Source organism: Panulirus ornatus, chromosome 42, assembly GCF_036320965.1.
Source record: "Panulirus ornatus isolate Po-2019 chromosome 42, ASM3632096v1, whole genome shotgun sequence".
NCBI lineage: Eukaryota > Metazoa > Arthropoda > Malacostraca > Decapoda > Palinuridae > Panulirus > Panulirus ornatus.
In genome coordinates, this window is record NC_092265.1 from 7,539,672 (window position 1) to 7,557,500 (window position 17,829).

General features: G+C 41.5%; 1 long non-coding RNA gene across 1 annotated transcript in view; it reads right to left on the bottom strand.

Moving 5' to 3' along the window:
• LOC139762041 (uncharacterized) overlaps positions 1-7,344 on the bottom strand; it is a 66,134-nt gene extending 58,790 nt beyond the window's left edge. The window contains exon 1 of the long non-coding RNA XR_011715667.1: positions 6,873-7,344. This is a non-coding gene — a long non-coding RNA (uncharacterized lncRNA). The remainder of the gene's footprint in view (positions 1-6,872) is intronic.
• Positions 7,345-17,829: the final 10,485 nt, after the last annotated feature.

The window sequence follows — 17,829 nt, forward strand, 5'->3', positions numbered from 1 at the left end:
TTCCTCCTCACAATATGCCCCACGAGATTTAATCAGAGCGCCTTTTGCTCTGGACAGCTTTGCAGTTCAGAGACAGTTTATAACTGTTTCCTTTCACAAAACGTTTACGTACATTCATATCACGTCCATACAGGGTAAAAACTCGTTCCAACCGCGTAGGAGCCGTCGCCTGTTGACCCCACTTGCCTTGCTGAGGGTCATTTCCTTTGACAAAATGCATACTTGCTCCACATTTCACGAGTAAAATGTTCCGTAGAGACATTGGCCTCCAGTCACTTCTAAGGTCTTCGTTGACCACCTGTGTCGTTAGGAATGTGGAAGGAAGGACACATGCCACTTATGTGATTCAAAGTTATGAGTTGACGGTATGTTCATTTGGCCACAGATTCACAGGTCTTCATCTATTGGATCACACCGGGATCACGATGTGTATTCTCGCGTTTTCATAATGTACTTCCTTCTCTACAATCTATGTCTGTGATGACTCCACATCCACTCATTCCTTGTATCTGGGCTTTACCAGAATTTCGTTGGATCTATTATCAATAGAATCCATACTTGTACTTAGAACGTAGATCCTACGTCTGTCTTATGAGTCTAGACTCACACTAGACTTCGTCATGTTAAAGGAGATAAAGGAGAGGGGGCTATTATCATTAGAATCTATACTTGTACTTAGAACGTAGATCCTACGTCTGTCTTATGAGTCTAGACTCACACTAGACTTCGTCATGTTAAAGGAGATAAAGGAGAGGGGGCTATTATCATTAGAATCTATACTTGTACTTAGAACGTAGATCCTACGTCTGTCTTATGAGTCTAGACTCACACTAGACTTCGTCATGTTAAAGGAGATAAAGGAGAGGGGGCTATTATCATTAGAATCTATACTTGTACTTAGAACGTAGATCCTACGTCTGTCTTATGAGTCTAGACTCACACTAGACTTCGTCATGTTAAGGGAGATAAAGGAGAGGGGGGGAAAAAAATAAAATAATCATTGACACAGCCTCAGGTATACAAACAAAGATAGCATGGAGAGATCAGCATGCATGATTATCTCTGATTAGCATCTCATATTCAGCTGTATATGATTTACTGTAAATAAGGGTTTGCCTGGTCGAGTTTTTCCTTGCTGAATCACCCCAGACGATTACTACAACTACAGTGTCTTGGATTTCCGAAGAACCTGTGCGTTGAGTTTTCGTCAGTGAATCATCTAAACAATTAGTTTCTATGACCAGAAATTAGCGTGTTGGTTTAGAGTAATCGCTCCGCTAATCAAAGCCCATTAAACTTGATCTAGGGTCACTTTTGGGAATACTAAGCTTAACACACCGTTAGGTTCAGCACTATAAAGCTTACTCAGTATACTTAGTATTAAATGGTTTACGTTTGATTCCCCTTATGCCACGGGGGTCTCGAGACCTGGTCTTACGTAACATGTAGAATAGGGGAGACGAGTAAGAAGCGACTTAAGGATTTTTAAAGGAACTATCGAATCTAAAAAGAACGGTGGGTTAGATGGTAGCTGTTCAGAAAGATGAGAGAAGGGTAAGGAAGAACTCCAAAGCTTGGCAGTGACAGGAAAGAAACAGATATCGCAACGGCCCACTTTGGAGGAGTTGCCAAAGGTGGCCACTTAATAATCACATGACGATGCTGCCAGCAATTAGCCTTGAAATCATCTATCTTGTTCATATATTTATATTAGCCAAGATGTTATTAGAATTCCCGTAATGATTACCCCTAATCAGAGTGAACGCTCGAAGTAATTATCCCCTAAATTACATAGCTTGATGCAGATCTGGCTCGCCCTAGGATCATCTGGATGGTTTTATGTGCATCATCAACAATCAGCCATCTTGATCTACACACAAGTAGTCCTTGAGCATCGGACGTAAAATAAAGTAATTCTCAAGGGCATCGCGTCCAACCACAGCACCATAGCACCAGACTCGCCCCAAGTCATCTCCAAGATTATCACTGAACATTTCTCTTATCTATCATCAAACGTAAAGAAAACGTCACCTATTTAACCATAAGATCATTATGCCTGTCATCTGGTTACCTTAAAGGTGTGTTTACTCCAAGACCGTTTACTTAGCCCCACAGTTAATCTAAGTCCGTATAACTCATCGTATAGTTAACCAAATCCCTTTTTTCAAGGGTTTCGAATCGTGTAATTGTTCTTTTCGAGCCTTTGAAGCATGCCAGAGCGTTCCAGTCCTACTGTTCGTGTAAGCTCTCTTTTTTGTGTGTAGAAAAGAAAATGCTTTCGAAATAGAATTATCCTGATGCAGATATCCACATGGATAGTGAACAAGTCCCTTTTCCGACTGCCTCATTCATGAAGCTATCCCGTAAAGGGTTTTCGAATCTTTGCCCCAAAGCACGGATCTCTGGTCTGTGTTATCCTCATTTTCATAGAGAAAGACTAATGCTCCGAGATGGAAAAGGAATGTGGGATCCCTTTTTTTTTGAGCTTTACGGATCATTTCTGAATAAACCTTTGCCCCCAAAGCATCGCATATCTTTTAATTGAGAATCAGAACAAATATGGACATGAGGTTCACTCTACAATTTTTTTTCACCAGGTGAATCTGTATGACCTTATGGCCTGGTATTCCACGAGACCTCCGTCACACGAGGATGAACCCGAATCATAAGTGATATTATCGGTTATTCCAGCTGTGTGGCAGTTACTGCATAAGGACGTTTTATCCTTGACTCATCACAGAAAAAAATTCTATGACGCGTGAATATTGTGCGCAACGTAAACCTTTCCTACATGTGATCTTACCCTCGCTAAATGTAATCCATCATTTCCCTAGATGTAACTAAACCTTCCTTAAATGTAATTTGACCCTCCTTTAATGTAATCAAGCCGTTCCTAAATGTGATTCGACCCTTTCTGAATGTAATTCACCCTTCCCTAAATGTAATTTGTCCAATAAATGTAATTCAGCACCCCTGAATTGAGTTCGTCTCTGATAACGCACATTTAGGCACAGTTAGCAATCAGTGTGTTAAAACTACACTGGTAGAGTGATGAAATCCCACTTCCACAGCAGAGAAGTCTTCAACGAGGGCTGGGCTTATGTGTGACTGTGATCCAGAGTGGCTAAGGATATTGCCCTGAGCTCATAAATTCCCTTTTTTCCTCACTATGATTTGCGCTCTGCTCTCTGGGTGTCGACCCAAGGTGGGAGGGTATGTGGTGTTCTGTGTCGTATCGAAGATTTGGCTCAAATATTCTTGTGAAATATTATGGTCATTGCTTAGATCAAAAATATTGTCTGTTTTCCCCATCAAAGTTGGTAGTGCTAAACATAATGTTCTGTGTTCGATCTCTTATCAAAGATGGTACTTCTAAATATATGCTGTGTTAATCAGCCACATTTCATACATATGCTGTGTTAATCAGCTACACAATATACATATGCTGTGTTAATCAGCCACACTATATGCATATGCTGTGTTAATCAGCTACACTATATACATATGCTGTGTTAATCAGTCACACTATATACATATGCTGTGTTAATCAGCCACACTATATGCATATGCTGTGTTAATCAGCTACACAATATACATATGCTGTGTTAATCAGCCACACTAGAAATACATATACTATGGTAATCAGTTACACTATATGCATATGCTGTGTTAATGACCCATGTTGAATGGATTGTACCACATGCCCATTTTCGAACACAAACCCATTTCCTAACCTAACCAATATTCCGTCTACTGGTACACACACACTCATATATATATATATATATATATATATATATATATATATATATATATATATATATATATATATATATATATATATATATATATTTTTTTTTTTTTTTTTTTTTTTTTTTTATACTTTGTCGCTGTCTCCCGCGTTTGCGAGGTAGCGCAAGGAAACAGACGAAAGAAATGGCCCAACCCCCCCCCCCCCCCATACACATGTACATACACACGTCCAGACACGCAAATATACATACCTACACAGCTTTCCATGGTTTACCCCAGACGCTTCACATGCCTTGCTTCAATCCACTGACAGCACGTCAACCCCTGTATACCACATGACTCCAATTCACTCTATTTCTTGCCCTCCTTTCACCCTCCTGCATGTTCAGGCCCCGATCACACAAAATCTTTTTCACTCCATCTTTCCACCTCCAATTTGGTCTCCCTCTTCTCCTCGTTCCCTCCACCTCCGACACATATATCCTCTTGGTCAATCTCTCCTCACTCATTCTCTCCATGTGCCCAAACCATTTCAAAACACCCTCTTCTGCTCTCTCGACCACGCTCTTTTTATTTCCACACATCTCTCTTACCCTTACGTTACTTACTCGATCAAACCACCTCACACCACACATTGTCCTCAAACATCTCATTTCCAGCACATCCATCCTCCTGCGCACATCTCTATCCATAGCCCACGCCTCGCAACCATACAGCATTGTTGGAACCACTATTCCCTCAAACATACCCATTTTTGCTTTCCGAGATAATGTTCTCGACTTCCACACATTTTTCAAGGCTCCCAAAATTTTCGCCCCCTCCCCCACCCTATGATCCACTTCCGCTTCCATGGTTCCATCCGCTGACAGATCCACTCCCAGATATCTAAAACACTTCACTTCCTCCAGTTTTTCTCCATTCAAACTCACCTCCCAATTGACTTGACCCTCACCCCTACTGTACCTAATCAGTATATATATTAGTATATATATATATATATATATATATATCCCCCTTGTATTAACTTTCTAAAATGGGGGATATATATATATATATATATATATATATATACTAACCCTTGACTACTATCTATTGCAGAAACATGACTCCCGCCTTCCCTGTTCTCTCTATATCACCTGGTGACAAGGACTAGCGTTTTGAAGTACGCTTTCCCCCCGTCTCTGAATTATAGTCACAAATGCATTCCAATCCCAACACGTTCGTAGTCCCAGAAGACTCGGGAACCCGTTGCGGTTTCGTTTGTACAGGATCTCAATCCTCCCAGCGTGTGATCAGCTTAGGCCAGCGAGACCTGTAAACATGACTATAAAGACGACCGCTTACACGTCATAGCGAGGCGACTGAAAGAGCGCCAATGAAAAAAAAAAAAAAAAAAAGAAAAAGAAAAAGGAGAAAAAAATGAAATTCTTCTATCAGAGGAAAGTACTACAGTAATCTCTCGGCAATTTACAACGATCGTTCGGTGTAAATGGGCAAGCCTGCTGGTTGAATGATCCGAGGGACATGGAGTGATTTGTCAACTTCACAGAGAGAAAAAAAATTGTTTCGTGGGTTGGAGAATATTTACCATCCCCGAAATAGAAAATGATTTAGACCAGACGACAATGAACTCCTCCACGTCACTTAGTTTATACACAAAGAGTTTTGCACGCTTGTTTTGCATACACACAGAGGTGCGAGTCTATCATCCTTTCTAATATACATGCATATATATATATATATATATATATATATATATATATATATATATATATATATATATATATATATATATCGCCAGAGGCATCAGAGATGAACCCGACACACGTCCATGCATGAGAAGAAACTTTTGACGCATCAGATCTGATAGAAATGTTTCGAATCCGTCAAACGACACCCGGAAACGAATCAGAACAAAGGATTATCAGCTTCGCCCGAGTGTGTTGGTGACGCTTGAGCCTTGTGGTGGGAGTGTACAAGTCCCCCTCTCTCTGCTTCACTTCGTCATTCAGAAAAGAAAGAAATACTGACAAGAATAGAGTATGATATAGACCTTAAGAATACTTATATGTACGACAACGTGTGAGACACAATAAAGCCTCAGAAACGGACTATTGAAACCCAGACGAATCACCGGGCCGAGGGTTTCACGACCTCTCCTTACTGAGTTAATGCTATGTTCTCACTCCTTCCCTGAGGTGGATGGTCTGACTAAGATGATGAACGACCGACTTAGAACCCCAGGACGCAAATCTCTCTCTCTCTCTCTCTCTCTCTCTCTCTCTCTCTCTCTCTCTCTCTCTCTCTCTCTCCCCAGAGTTTTCAGTCTCAGTACTTGATGTTGAGAACTTCAAAAATTTATTTGTCGAACTTATATATATATATATATATATATATATATATATATATATATATATATATATATATATATATATATATAACATCCTAACCTCTAACAATCAGGATCGAACCCGGGTCCCCTTGCGTAGGAGGCGGGAGCACTACTGCTAGGCTATCATATGATAGTGTGCATTCATATGCACTCTTTACGTATATATATATATATATATATATATATATATATATATATATATATATATATATATATATATATATATATATGTGTGTGTGTGTGTGTGTGTGTGTGTGTGTGTGTGTGTGGGTTGGGACATATACTACACACACACACACACATACGTACATGAACGTACACACATATACATGCACGCACATATACGTATACATACACACACGCTCTATAAACGTACGGTTAAGGTGCGGCACAATGAGTATTTGCAAAGTTTACAACATGAAGAATAATCCCACACACACACAGACATACACACACAAGTATAAGACTCCCTCTCTGACAGTGTAGATATAGATATAAACACAAAATTTTAAGAAAAAGCAATCACCCGGTAACTATCAATCCGCTAGTTTACCACATTGACACGTATAACGATCAGAGTCTTGTTGCTAACGACCCAACGACCATCTGGAAGTGCGTGCCTACTTGGCTCACCTGGGTGTCTACGTAAACAAAGAACTACAATATGGTCTTAATACTTATCTCTCGTGAGTGAATCTCAAGTAATTCCTCATAAGAAAAGACTTACCATTGGCTCTTGCCTGGAGTGTGGGGAAAACTGGATGGATAACCACCTCCTGCGTACGTTATGAATTGCTTGTGACGGATTGACGTCGCTGTGGCTTGGGGGCTCTTCGTAAACACGAGAATAAACGATGATATAGAAGGATCGTATTACACTGTTATCTCTTCTTTATCGCACTGTTATCTCTTCTTATCGCACTGTTATCTCTTCTTATCGCACTGTTATCTCTTCTTATCGCACTGTTATCTCTTCTTATCGCACTGTTATCTCTTCTTTATCGCACTGTTATCTCTTCTTATCGCACTGTTATCTCTTCTTATCGCACTGTTATCTCTTCTTATCGCACTGTTATCTCTTCTCATCGCACTGGTATCCTTCCTTATCACACTAGTATCTCTTCTTATCGCACTGGGTTCCCTTACCAAACGAGCCGTCGGCTGGCAGAAAATGGTTTTCGTCCACTCGTAGTCTGACCATCCACTCACGGACGAAGGTTTTCGTGAACTGCCCTCCACCAGGCTTCGCTGCACTACCCCTCCCTGCACATCGCTTTACACACAAGAACCAACACTGCTATGGTCAGCAAATGGTAAACGAGGGTAGGGTGGTTTGCTCATTACGCATTATTTTTCTCCCCAGTGTTTTATAACTCTTAGTATTACAGTGTAACATCGTGGTATCAAAATTCCTTCAATTATGTTTGTCTTTCCTTAGTATTTCATTTTGTCAATGTTCTTTTTAACCCCTGGTGTTTGCTGATATAGCCTGGGTTTGTTGATATCCTCGTTCAAGCCGGCCATTTCCGAGCGGCTCACTACCCCGTCCAAGTAGGATCTCTGGGTCTGTAAATAAAAAAAAAATGATTTCAGAAGACATCGTTTGGTGGTTTATCAACATTTGCCTCAGTCTTGTATTTTACGGCCGGATTTACGTTATGCGAAATGTATTTTCTAACTTTGTAAATAAGAGAACAATCCTCTCCCTCTCTCTCTCTCTCTCTCTCTCTCTCTCTCTCTCTCTCTCTCTCTCTCTCTCTCTCTCTCTCTCTCTCTCTCTCTCTCTCTCTGATCATCATGATCACCGTCACTTTCTCCTCCTCCTCCACCTTCACTTTCGTTCGTGTCAACTTCGTATATGTTCGTCACCTTTTTCGTCTTCACGTCCGACCACTAGACGCTCCGCCGCCCCCCCCACGTCCCCACCCCGGTCGCCGTTAACGCGTTCCACCAAATCCTCGGGATCCTCCAGCACCTCCACACCCTTGTCCCTCCTTCACATCCTCCGAACCACATTGCCTACCTCCACCATTTCTTTCCACCACCTCTTCCACACTTACTTACCTCCACCACCGCCACCACCACACCACACCACCACAATCCTCACCTTCACCTACAACATCAAACCTGGTTTTTTTTTCCCCTCCTCCTCCTTGTATTGGTTCTTTCACTTACAGCACCTTGGCTTTTCAGCTGCAGGTCCCTCCAATCACCATTCTCTGACGATAGGACGGAGAGAAGAAACCCAGATCACCAAGAGAAGGAAGTAACATCATCTCTGACGAAGAAAAAGACCATCTCTTTCATAAATGGATTTCAGAGTCTTTCATGATCACGTTTTTCATTCAAGATGATAAGAATTCTGGTTTGCTTGTGGTCGGAAGATCTCATCAAGGCCTCCTTATCAGATGGTCAGTGTCGGGGCACCTCCTCCCTCCATCATCACTACGATACTCCATCCACCATCATCAACACTATCACCGCCACCAACACCACCACTACATCTACCTCACTTCCATCACCTTGTCCATCTCTATCACTTGCAACTACCATTGTCTTTATCTCTCTTCCACCCTGGACTTCCAGTTTCGTTCCGTCCCTCCCCATTTTAATCTCTGTTCCACCCTGAACTTCCAGTTTCGTTCCGTCCCTCCCCATTTTAATCTCTGTTCCAACCTGGACTTCCAGTTTCGTTCCGTCCCTCCCCATTTAATCTCTGTTCCAACCTGAACTTCCAGTTTCGTTCCGTCCCTCCCCATTTAATCTCTGTTCCACCCTGAACCTCCAGTTTGGTTCCGTCCCTCCCCATTTTAATCTCTGTTCCACCCTGAACTTCCAGTTTCGTTCCGTCCCTTCTCGCTGTGTACCAAGCTGTTAAGTTGTGAAGTGAGGGGATGGGGGTCCATACCGTCATATTTACGCTAGCAAAAACATCGGATTAACAATTACGTTGGTTCGTAGCAAGTGCTGCGCGTGTGTAGGTCTGATATCTCTGGCCAGATTCATATGAGGTAAATGTATAGAATTAGATTTAATTAATTTACAGCGTACATTAAAAGTCTGTCTCGTTATTCTCAGAGCACACATTTGGCTCGTCAGACGAGTCCTTATAATCACAGGTCACCAAGATAACACCCGGGTCCAGATAGATTGTAACTGCCAGCTAATCATCTGTCTGCCCTTGTGTTAAGAAGGATTTTTGCCTCCACTAACCTAACCTCTCTCTCTCTCTCTCTCTCTCTCTCTCTCTCTCTCTCTCTCTCTCTCTCTCTCTCTCTCTCTCTCTCTCTCTCTCTTGCCGGTTTCATTTCGGTGGTGTGGCGTCCGGTCCGGTTTTCGCAAGGGGCTGTCAGGGAAGTCAATGCATTTCTCGTCTGTAGAAATGATTTCATTCAACAGTTATTTTTTTTTTGGGGGGGGGGGGTAAAAATGTATTCTTTGGACTAATGTGACGATAAGTGTGTTGTATCATACGTCATGGTGATATGCTGATTCATATATATATATATATATATATATATATATATATATATATATATATATATGTATATATATACATATGGAAGGGAGAGACAGATAGAGTTAGACAGGGAGATAGAAAGATGGAGTTAGTTTACATCGTCCATAGAATCATAGATCTGTTTGTGTATACGGATAAGCATAGAGTCACAGACCTGGTAAAGTGGATCATGTACTACAGAGTCGCTGGGGATAATATGAGTAGTATAGTTAATAATCTATGTCAAGCAGTGTGAAGTATAGAGCTGATGGAGGTTGATAAGAACAGCAGAATCATAGAGTTATACATTAATAATATGACCTATAGAGTCTTAGACTTGGTAGAGGATGAAGGAGGATTACAGGGTTATAGAGTTACGAAGGATAGCTTGAACTGCACAGACGTAGAGGTGGTATATGTGATATGAATCAAAGAGGCACAGAGCTCATAGAAGTCATTTTGAACCATAGAGGCACACCGATCGTGGAGGGCAATTTTGAATCACTTAGGCAAAGAATAATGCAAAGGCGGTTTACGGTAGTAAGGTGTTGCGGTAAAGAAAAACAGTTTGAACCTTAGGGAACACAGATGATGGAAAGGAACCTAAGCCATAGAGAGCAAGAACTGGGGTAGAAGGGAAGTTTGCACCACGGTGGCTCACAGCTGGTCGAGAGAGTGGGAGGAGTGGGTGGTGTGGTATGAACCACGGAGCCAGCCAAACGGCTAAAGTGGTGGAAGACAATGTGAACCACAGAGCCAGTGAAAGGCAAAGTCGAAACGCAAAGGGACCAGACTTGGCCAATCTCAACCGCCAGCTCTCTCTCTCTCTCTCTCTCTCTCTCTCTCTCTCTCTCTCTCTCTCTCTCTCTCTCTCTCTCTCTCTCTCTCTCTCTCTCTGCCACCACGGACGAGACTTCCTTGACTGACTGCCGCCATCATCAGATGCCGTTCTTGCCTAGTTTTTATATTCCCGTGGCCACAGGTTCCCCGGGGCTACCGGGCTCCGCGTATCCATGCTGACCCCACCTCACCCTCACCCTCCTTCACCCTCACCCTCCCTCACCCTCACCCTCCCTCACATGCGATGACCGGCATCACCTTGTGGTGCCTCGCTCTCATACCTCACCCCCGGCAACTCTGGCAACAGTTATAAGCATTATGAACGTACGGTATAGAAAAGAAAAAAAATAGTAGGAGGAATTTCGTGTGTCTTCGAGATTGAGACAGAATACAAGAGAACTTCCCTTAAAGTAATTTTGTGACTTTGACAGAAGAGGTAAGGTTTAAGAGAACCTTTTTTTTTTCGATATCTGATGATAAAGTCTTGAGATCCTTGAGATGAATTGGGAAGATTATAATCTTCAAGAAAGCGGACTGGACCCCAAGGTCCTTGTCTGAGCAGCTCTTTGCCTCTTTATGGCATAGAAGAGCACACAGAGAGCACCAGATGGTGGGGGCACAATAGGAAAGAGAAGAGGAGGAGAGGAGGAAAGCTCAAAAGAGGAAGATGGTAATTAGAAGACGTAGGACGTAAAAATGATGAGCAAGAGTAAGGAGTGGAAAGCTACAGGGGTTTTCCAGGCATAACTGATCTCTAATTGTTGTTGAAGGCACCATCGCCAGAGGCAGCCGAAGAGAATATTCTCAGTACCTAATTTGCATCGTTTTATCATTCCTCTGTGTGGAGGTGGCAGTAAACTAAAAGAAAATAAAAAGAGAAAAACCATTTTTTTCATTTAAGCTTACGCGAGTGGGAGCAACACGTAAGCAGTGACTGGGTTACGTGGTTCGGGATTTTTTGTTTTGTGTTTAAATCTGTTCAGTTTTCAATCTCTTCGTCATTGTAGAATAAAGTAATTATATAGATCGCTTCACACAGCGAAAGTTTAGATGGCACTACTTCCAGTAGCAAGGAAACATAGACTCCTTTGGAGTGAGAAGTTCTTCGACGAGACAGCCTCGCGAAAGGTGACTTTTCACTAGCTGTGCAAATTTCGTGGAGCAGGCGGAGTCCGGTAACACCCATACTTTTTATACGTACATGACATATATGACACTAAAGACTGACCATATGAATTACCAACAGCCATAGACATAAAGGACCTGCAGCTGTTAGAGGTAAAAGGTCATGACCCATTACGTCTTTTGTTAGAACGACCAACCACACGTGACGTCATACCTATTAACAAGAAGAAGTCTTACCTCCACCATAAATGGGTTAGGGTGCCTTAAAGCGCTGAGTCACACAGAGAAAACCTGAAATTAGTTAACTGTTAGCCAATGGGACTGGAGTTGCAGCCCTAAGGATACATCTACCGGGAAAGAAGGAACAGATGTTTGGCAGACACAAATGTTAACTATTTACCAAGTGATGGTTTGTGTGTGTGTGTGTGTGTGTGTGTGTGTGTGTGTGTGTGTGTGTGTGTGGGTGTGTGTGTGTGTAGGCGATTGCGACACTGTGGACTCATTTTCTCTCTTGACAAAAGCAGTGTAGAATAATGATAATCTCATATTTGTTATGTTTTTAAACCGTTCAGTACAGTCTATAAATCATGGCTTGGGCTGCGTGTGCGTGTGTGTGTGTGTTACGTCGAGGACATCAGTGAGGCCCGTGAATACCATCAACAGAAGATGACAAGAACCATCATCATATCATCTCTAATAACATCACATCTATGACTGACAGTGTCTAGCTATTGGGGGAAAAAGAAAAGCTCTTAAGATTATCTGAGAACAATTTTCTTTTTTAACTTTTGTAATTCAATCTTTTTCTTCATGCTTGCTTGCTGACGTCGTGTCGAGTATTTTCAATTTCCTTGTATTGATTTCTTTAGTGGAGTGATCTTGCTGCTGCTTCAGACGTTTTTTAGGTCAATGTATTACAGCTGACGTCCTGCTCGTAAGGGTCCCTTATATTTGAGACGGTGATTAAGACTCAAAAAGAAAAACATTTGCCTTTGTAATGACTAGTTTAACTGCAGGAATGGCAGGAGCCAGTTATAAAATGGAAAATGGCGTATGAGAAAATAATCATTCAAGTTTGTTCCAATTCTACGTTATTTTTTTCTTTTTCCTTTTTTAGGTTGGCTTGGAGGAAGACGACAGCTACTTACCATCTAAGGACAGCAGCTTCTGGAAGGGTTTTTCTCTCGAGCCTGCCACCATAAGCGTGTCATCTGCAAACAGTAACTGCCTCACCTCCTATACCTCCCGATCCCTAGCATACAATAGACCCGCACCACTTCCAAAGTATTCGCATTTACCTCTCTCATCACTCTATCCAGGAACAGATCAAACAGCCATGGTGACACTGCACACCCTTGACGTAGTCCCAACCTCCCTTGCAGTAGCTTACCCTATGGATAGCTCACCCTTCGCCCTTCCTACTTGCACATATGCTTTACTCCTGCGTTTAGAACTCCACACTGCATCTAGTGGCTTTCCTCCCATACCTTGTATTCGTAAAATATTCCACAAGGCATCTCTGTCGACCTTATCACACGCCTTTTCCATGTCGCATAACTGTCACATACGAATCCTTTTCTTTGTGCAGATAATTCTCACGCAAATCAATTTCAAGGCAAACACTTGGTCCACACATCCCACCTCTCCTCTCATATATATATATAAACTTTAAACTTTCAGGGTTGTAAGCAGAGTTAGAAGATTCGTTCCAGTTGTGCGATAACTAAAGCAAAAACCACTTGTTCATGTCATGTCTGTTGAAGTTTTTGGTAATTCCTGATTGACATCACGTGGAATTCGCTCGATCATCTCTGGTCTTTTTATTTCATTGTTTTTGCTGGTTTTATATTTCACTCGAACAAGTTAGACGATCCGGTACTGCTTCGTTAACAATGTCTAAGTTTAGGAAAGTTCCAAGCGCAAAATGTTACACCTGTTCGAAGCTTGGAACCACTGGACGTTACGGTATTGGTGTATCATACTAGCTGCATGCAATCACTCTGTTTGTAAACTTTGAGTTGTGTTAAAACGCTTTGGATGCGTTGCGTGTGAAACAGGCTATGATCAGTTTTCTGGAGACGTGTTAAAGGCACTTTTACTTGAAGAATGTAAGTGTTCGATATCTTACCATTTTGTTTCACGCAGATCTAATCAAAAATCTTAGGTTTGATGAGTGTTTGTTAGAGAGATGGAACTGAAACGCTAACTGTATGAATTCGATGTGTATTTAAGATCACCCAGAACTGATATCCATGTTATATTGTCAGTTATATTCCTATATCACGTTGCTGGCAATGCAGTGAGTTTAGTTACTTGTGTCTAAAGTGGACTCAAACCTACTTACAAACGAGAGTTGGAATTTGCTGTAGAATGTTTAATATGTCCTGGGGAACAAAAGCCAAAAAAAAAGAAAAAAGTTAAACCTTTCACGTCGGATGCGTTGAAACACCACATGAATAATAGGTTTATGTAAATCTGCATTTACGAGCAACTCTTATCCTTGCAACGTTGTTAGGCCATAAGAGCTTCATGAAAGAGGACGAAAACATCACTGTTTTAGAAAACTGGACGAAAACATCACTGTTTTAGAAAACTGGACAAAAACATCACTGTTTTAGAAAACTGGACGAAAACATCACTGTTTTAGAAAACCTACAGCTTCTGTCAAAACTCGTGGCTCTGTGATGATGGTTTTCTTTTTTTTCTCTCTCTCTAAAAACCAGGAATCTAATTCAGTCCAGTGAGAGAACTGGTCTGAAAACAGACCTGAAGTCTCATGACTTCCAGCCTCTTTGACTAATGGAAGAGTCATGTACTCTTGAAGACGCTTCGGGAGTTACAGTTCAATGGCTCGTCACAAATTCGCATAATTCTGGCAGTGAAGGAACTGGAGAGCTAAACTATGGAAGTAATCACTTCTCGACAATGATTGTGGATTACGAGCTGTGTGTGTGTGTGTGTGTGTGTGTGTGTGGGTTATTGAGCGGTTCAATGGGATACATAACGTACATTTCCAGTGTCCCATGGCTATGTAAGGACACGCTTTAAACTTGCCACACCCTTTCCTTTGTAAGCTTCAACGTGTAATGGATTGATTTTTCTGTATTGACGATATAAAGAAATATCGGATTCTTTTCTTTTTCTATCAGTAAATCACATCCTTCTCTATCATTCGAACATTCAGATTTTCCTTTTTTTTTTCCATCACAGACTTTCGTAAGGAGACGTAAAAAAACATAGGTCATTTTTCCCTCACCCTCAAGTCGTACCGTACTATCTTAAGCTTTCCCTTGCACCATCTTTATCTCTCCACCCATGACCTGTTAAGATATTGCTCGTTTTCTTTTCTTTTCTTTTTTTTCCACGCGAGACGATCATATGCCAGTCTGTGAGTCAAGGATCTGTAATCTCCACAGTGCGTGGAGGGCTGTAGCCTTTACTAGGTTCTCTATGGTTTCTTTAGGAATACCTTCACAGTCAGAGATAACCTGGCCCTTTTCGAGCAGTGAGTTGCCTCTAGACTCGCATTAGCAGCAATGGTTTTCTCCTCTCTTGTTCTTGGGAAACGTCTCTGTGCAGTCGTGGCTGTGAATTGCGTCTGTCTGGCGTGTGTGTGTGTGTGTGTGTGTGTGTGTGTGTGGTTTGCGACATCCTCAGAAAGCATGCTGAAGGAGAGGGGTCCTGCTCAGGTGTCTTAAGCAATACTCCCGTCACGTCTTTAGGAAATAGGATCCTAATGCTTGAATTCACTCTCTACATCACCAAATATTCATAAGGATTTTCTGTACTTCTTATTGATTAAGGTCTTAGTCATTCCCATCCTTTGGTTTGATATGGAGACTGAAAGAGTGATATACAAGGTTTAGTTTGAATGACACCTTCATGATCCCGGACCTATGCATCATGTCAGCCATCACGACACAAAGAGAATGATGTATCTCTGGTGACTGAGGTCCAGTGACTACACTGTGTGTTGCAAACCATTGCACAAGAGAGAGGTACCTTTGTAATGATTTCATATATATATATATATATATATACATATATATATATATATATTTTTTTTTTTCATACTATTCGCCATTTCCCGCGATAGCGAGGTAGCGTTAAGAACAGAGGACTGGGCCTTTGAGGGAATATCCTCACCTGGCCCTCTTCTCTGTTCCTTCTTTTGGAAAATTAAAAAAAAAAACGAGAGGGGAGGATTTCCAGCCCCCCGCTCCCTTCCCTTTTAGTCGCCTTCTACGACACGCAGGGAATACGTGGGAAGTATTCTTTCTCCCCTATCCCCAGGGATATATATATATATATATATATATATATATATATATATATATATATATATATATATATATATATATATATATATATATATATATATATATATATATATATATATATATATATATATATATAAGACCACATGCACTCTCATAGGATATTCAACTCCTTAGCAAAGATGAAGTCGGTCTTACATGCTCGCGCAACCAATGGAGAAATCAAAGTAACTATGAATTCTAATCGTGTAAAAGAGTCAGGTGTAGAAATAAGGCCTGTGTGTGTGTTGGTGCTCTGTAAAGTAAAGTAAAAAAGCTGTTATTGTCTCTATGAGCATCAGTCTCGAGGAAAAGTAGTTTGGTTTAATTTCTAAAATTTTAGGTAAATTTGATGAATATATCTTTTTTTCTCAAAATTCCCAATACCATTTACATGCTTCACTTACAAGCGACATTTAAGTAAGACCAAAAATGAGTTTTGGGTTCAGATAATCTACGCAAAGATGAGCCTGATGTGTCTCTAATTTTGATCCACGAAAACGTCGTCTCATTATCCCTTCCACTTTTCGTAAAACCACAGCAGATATTCTCCCACTGGCTCTCACCAGGGAGGGAGGGAATGTGCACCTACCGTGCCTGCCGTAAGGGTCTACACATCCAGTAACCTCTCTTTTGTGCGAATGTAAATGAGCACATAATCCTGTAATGCCCTTTGAGCGAGCCCCCGCCCCCAACCCACTCTCACATATGTAGGCATGGTGGGGTTTTTTTCTTTTTTTTTTTTCGTTGAGCGAGTAATAATCTCACCCACAACAACTTCTCTACCAGTGCACGACTCTCTCTCTCTCTCTCTCTCTCTCTCTCTCTGGTAGATCCGTGAAGGTCAAAACCTTACCAGTAAAACTTAGATTTGATCTTGATATTTAGCATTGCTGACCATGACGCACTCACGGGCAGCTAAGAGCCAAACGAATAGGTTCGAATCCTGACAGAGAAATCGAAAAAAAAAAAGTCTTTGAATTTACTCTTTCCAACAAAGAATGACAAGGTATGATTAACATGTTTCTATGAGATGCAAAACTTAGAAACACAAAGAAGCCAGTGATGGGGGGGAGGGTGGTACTCGAGTGTGGGTGGATGGATGGTAAGTGGAACGGGATGGAAAAGGCTAAGCGACATGTGAAGTGCAATTAGTTTTGAGGAAGATGGCTCCTGTGCCTCATAGGTGTGTACACACACACATACACACACACACACACACACACACACACACACACACACACACACACACACAGAACGCCAGGCGTATGGAGATTCTTAATTGTGGCTGATTGGATGAGGATGTTCCAAAGCGCTTTGGTGCAGGAGAGAATGAAACAGACAGCGACGGGCTGTTTGTAAAGGAGAAAGCGTGTGTGTGTGTGTGTGTGTGTGTGTGTGTGTGTGTGTGTGTAAGAGTAGGTTCAAACATGATTTAAAGTGTATTGAAGCACTGTGGCTGCATTGCAGTACAACCTGGACGAGGCAGATTACAGACGTTGTGTTATTATCTGCGGAATGGCAGAGGTTCCGCCTTGCGTTGAAGAGCACACACACATCATCTATGATCTGATTTTACGTGAAAACTTTTTATAGACCTTTTTCCAACTGGGATAAACTTTCATCACACAGATAACAAACCCTGAGCGTATTGCAACCTTCTGATGATGATTTGATATTTACAATGTGGGAGAGAGAGAGAAAAAAATAGAAAGATGGAAAAGGATTGGATGCTGATTCTATCTCGAAACGTAACTTTAACAAGCCCGTTTATCCCTTTATATTTTCTTTTTTTGAATCGATGATATCTCAAAAAGCGTGAGGGGGGAAATGTTGAGTCGAGAATTGTGACACACACACACACACACACACACACACACACACACACACACACACACACACAC